Here is a 4,814-nt window from a genome sequence, read left to right as displayed (position 1 = left end):
TAGCAGGGATCAAAGAGTTTAGACCCCCGCCATCCAATACCTTTGGGTATTGAAGGAGGTCCTACTAAATTTGACCCAGGTCCTTTGTAGGATCTATACACTGAACAATGGCAAGACTCTTACCAAACCGTTCCCTAAACCCCCGACCAGGTAGCCAACATACCACCATATAGACCGTGGAGATATGAATGGTGAAAATCTTTTATTTTATATAGACAGTAAAATAATGCCAAGACACCACGGATAAACGATAAGGAAGAATCACCTTGAACATAAGAAACTAGTAATTAAAGTCATTAATACAAAACCAATTAAAAAGTGCAAAAGATTAAAAATAAAAAGTGTTACATTAAACACTTGTCTTCACCAAGTGATGTAAGAGACTTAGGCAAACATGGCCTTTGATTGTCAAGAACTCTTACGATCAATCTTGGATCCCGAGATGACTCACACACTCTATGATGGACAATGGATGACGGTGGTGGATGATGGTGTTATGGTGGTGGTGGGTGGTGGGTGAAGTGTGAGAGAGGTGATGTGACAATGGATGAGTTGAAATGTCTCCAAACACTCCTATTTATAGGCTGAACAGAAGCTCGAGCACAGCCCCGTGCCCGCTGGGTACGGCCCCGTGTCCATCCTCGTCTCTCTCTTCATTAATTGTAATTCGCAATTACAATAAATGCGCCTGCATGAAGTTGACCACGCCACCGTGTCCGCTGGGCACGGCCCCGTGGTGGGCAGTAGAAGCTTCTAAAGGTTTGTCTTTTCTGCTGCTACTTGGGCACGGTCCCGTGCTCGCTGAGCACGTGGCGTGTTCAGTCTTCTGTTTTCTTAGTTTTGCTTGGGAAGATGCTGTCGAGGGGTCGGGCATTCCACTTTTGTTCCTTGTATTTATGTTAGATTTTGCTGTCTTTTTGCTTCTTTTGTTAATTTGAGCTCATTTAATCCTGAAAATACAAAAGGAAGACAAAAGCACACTTTTTCCAACATTAGTACAGGGTTAGTTTTATGCCACAATTGATATAATTTATATGTTGCATTTTGTGCATATCAAATACCCCCGCACTTGAGTCTTTGCTTGTCCTCAAGCAAAACTGTTTATAATGTGGCTTTATTCACTCCCAAATGGAATGGGTAGAAGAGAAGGTTTTTGGGCTTTGTCATAGAGTGTCGGGATTTTCCAAGATCGTTTAGGTTTTATTTTTATTTATTTACAATCCTATTCGGCATGATTTATTAAGAACGTTTCTTAAGATAAATTACTTATTAGGGCATAACATACCTTTTTTAAAATCTCATTTATATACAAGTTCACATACCTCACGGGGGATCACTCAACACTCGACCGAAGGTGTATTTTTAGTGAATCACTCGAGAGCGGCATGGAACTTACTCCTACCATAAGCTTGCCAAGCAATCAATCCTCCTCCTTTTTAACTATATACCTTTGTAAATATCAAGAGGACTTTATGGGTGAAGGGTTAGGCTTGGGCTAAAGGTGGGTGGTTGGGTTAGTAGTTAGTAAAAAGGGCGAATGGCGTAACAAACGTCGGTTTGAAAGACTTTTATTTTTTTTCATATTTTTATTTTATTTTGATGAATTGTTCAAACAAAGTTATTTTTGATAAACTTTGTTTGTTTATTTGGTTTCATCAAAATATATAAAAATATAGATTTTTTTTTTTTGAAGAAGTCATAAGAGAACCGAACGTTGTTTACTAAAAAAATAATAAAAAGGTTTAGGTGGGTAAAAAGGGTTGTTTTGGGTTAAGAAATGAAAAAGTTTAGGCTCAAAGGGGTTAACTAGAGGCATTTTGGGTAGGTGGTAAAAAAATGAAAAATAATGGTGTAGAATGAAAAAGGGTTAGTCCTAATGCCTCTATCATTTACTTACTCGGGTTTAAGTTGGTAAGGACCGGGAATGTATTGTTGTGGCAAGTTCTAGAGTCGTACGAACCAAGCGGCTATTCACACAAGAAACGAAAAATGAGCATTTAGTGTAAAGATATATTTTTTTATGCTCGTTAAAGGCTCAAAACTCACTTTTGTGGGAAAAGGGTTTTTTATGTGATCAAGTATATATAATCAAATTTTAACTAAGTTTGTCATGCCTTTTTATAATTTTCTTATGTTGGTTCTTTTTATCACGACGCTATCGGTTGTAAACTTGTAAAAACATAACCTTGTGAAGACTTGAATTCCCAACTTAAACTTAGACAAGTACAAAAAATGAAATTTTTTTGGAAAAAAATTGGGATAATTAGCGGTTCCAATAGAGTTTTTGTGTAAGGCTTGTTATTAGGACTTGCAAAATTCAAGGTTTTAGCATCCCCCCCACACTTAAATTACACATTGTCCTTAATGTGTCCCAAAAATAAGTTTTTAGGTTGATTGGATGTGTAATAGGGTGTTAAAAAGCAAGATTTTATGTTACTGGCATTCTGGACACGGCCCCGTGGTGACCGGGCACGGCACCGTGTTCAGGTGCCAGTAACAAAAATTAAAGAAAAGAAGCAGAAGCCTGGACACGGGGGCGTGTTCAGCGAACACGGCCCGTGTCCAGTTACCTGAACTGGGTGAATTGCTGCAGACTGTGCAGCGCGGGGCCGTGTTGGGTGAACACGGCCCATGCTGAGCCTACTGTAATGGAGAGATCGTTGTCGGATTGCTCTGTTTTAGTGCATGGGGCGATGTTTCTCGTTTCCCTTGTTATCCTTCACCATCCAGAGTGTGTTTTATTTCTGCAAATTAAAATTAAACTAAAAGATTAAACTAGACTAAGGATAGTTCCGTGGAATGCCTCCGTGGTGCGCCACGTTTATAAGGGTCCTTGGCTAGACCCAAAGTGAGGTTATATGTTTTCCGAGTCGGATGCTTTGCATCCCATGTTGCACCGCCGGAGAGCATCATCCAAACTCGAATCAATAACCTTCATGTAATTGACTGGATCATCGTCCTCTACTCTCTTCCCAACTCCAAACTTCACTTCCTGATCCCCATACTTCAAAGTGAGTGTTCCATCATTCATATCTACCACTGCTTGTGCAGTAGCTAGGAATGGCATTCCTAGTATGAGGGGAACTTCGGTGTCTTCTTCCATATCTAGTATGACAAAGTCGGCCGGGTAGACGAAATTGTCGACTTTGACCAATAGATTTTCAGCGACACCCTGTGGGTATTTGACTAACCTATCGACAAGCTGTATACTCATCTTGGTAGGGCTTGTTTTTCCTAAGCCGAGTCTTTTGAACATTGATGCAGGCATGAGGTTAATGCTAGCCCTAAGGTCAGTTAGTGCATTACGAATAGGGGTGTCCCCAATCGAGCAAGGAATTGTGAAGCTTCCGGGATCAATCTTCTTTTGGGGGAGTCTGTTGAGTACGAGGGCGGAGCATTCTTCGCCTAAGTTAACTAATTGCAATGATTCAATTTTCCTTTTATGAGTGAGGAAGTCCCTCATGAATTTTGAGTATTTAGGCATTTGGGTTAGGACGTCAATGAAAGGAATGTTGACATGAAATTGTTTTAGTAGACTTTCGAATTTTGCGAATTGCTCATTGGTCTTTTGACGGATTAACCTACCGGGGTACGGAACCGGAGGAGCCTTGGTGGGCTCTGGTGATGGAGGAGAAACATTCTCTTGTTGGGATGGTGTTGCGATCTCCTCAGTAGGCGGTGTGCCTTCCGCGGGACCCACGGTATGGTTCCGTAACTTTATGAGATAAACTTGTGCTTTTGGGTTTGTTTCAGTATTACTTGGTAACGCGCCTTGCGGTCTCTCGGAGAAATTTTGGGCTAGTTGATTTATTTGTTTTTCGATGTTTTGTATACTAGCTTGTTGATTTCTAAAATTTGATTCTAATTGTAGAAACCTATCCGAGTTTTTCTTTTCAGTGTCGGAGATGAGGCGAGATATAATATCTTGAAGCCTTTCTCGTCCACCTTGTTGTGGAGGGAAATTTTGTGACTCATTTCTTGGTTGTTGAAAGCTTGTTCGTTGATTTAGGCTTTGTTTGTTATTACTATTGCCGGGTTCTCTCCAACCAAGGTTAGGGTGGTTACGCCATCCTTGGTTGTAGGTGCCCGTTGGAGTACCCGACGGCCTACGTCTATTATGAATGTAGTTTACCGATTCTGGTTGATCATCTGTTTCTTTCATACAACTCCAATTTTCATGTGGCCCACCACACCCTTCACAAGCCATAACCGAGACTGTTTTTGTCATCTCTAACTTTTTAATTTTAGAAGAAAGGGCCTCGATTTGGGCTTGTAAAGAAGTGCTTTAATCAACCTTATGGGCGCCCGGGGCAATAGATTTATTGCCTCGGGGAGTGTGCCACTGGAAATTGGTTTGAGAAATTTCCTCAATTTGATTATATATTTCATGCGGGCGGCGATTACCTAAAAGTCCCCCGGAGCTAGAGTCAAGTGTTTGTCTAGTATGTGGCAACAATCCATTATAGAAAGTGGATACTTGTTGCCACACCGCAAGACCGTGATGGGGACACTTTCGTAATAGCTCCTTGAACCTTTCCCAAGTTTCATATAAGGATTCCCCCTCCTCTTGCGAGTATGTATTAATTTCAGTCATTAATTTAGCCGTTTTAGCGGGAGGGAAATACTTATATAGAAATTTTTGGGCTAGTTCATCCCAGGTGTTTACCGAACCAACTGGGAGGGCGTTAAGCCAAGCTTTTGCTCGGTCTTTTAGTGAAAATGGAAACATTCGAAGGCGGATGGCGTCATTTGATGCTCCATTGATCCGAAAGGTATCACATATTTCTAAGAAATTAGTAATATGTAGATGGGGA

The 4,814-nt window shown here is 40.9% G+C and overlaps 1 non-coding gene across 1 annotated transcript; it reads left to right on the top strand.

The window, feature by feature from the left end:
• Positions 1 to 4,493: 4,493 nt before the first annotated feature.
• On the top strand, positions 4,494 to 4,600 carry LOC118486196. Its single transcript, XR_004878051.1, has one exon. It is a non-coding gene; the product is annotated as a small nucleolar RNA R71 (small nucleolar RNA).
• Positions 4,601 to 4,814: the final 214 nt, after the last annotated feature.

This window comes from Helianthus annuus, chromosome 13 (assembly GCF_002127325.2).
Source record: "Helianthus annuus cultivar XRQ/B chromosome 13, HanXRQr2.0-SUNRISE, whole genome shotgun sequence".
Lineage (NCBI taxonomy): Eukaryota > Viridiplantae > Streptophyta > Magnoliopsida > Asterales > Asteraceae > Helianthus > Helianthus annuus.
The sequence above is the reverse complement of the archived record's forward strand: the minus strand, read 5'-3'. Positions and strand labels throughout refer to the sequence as shown.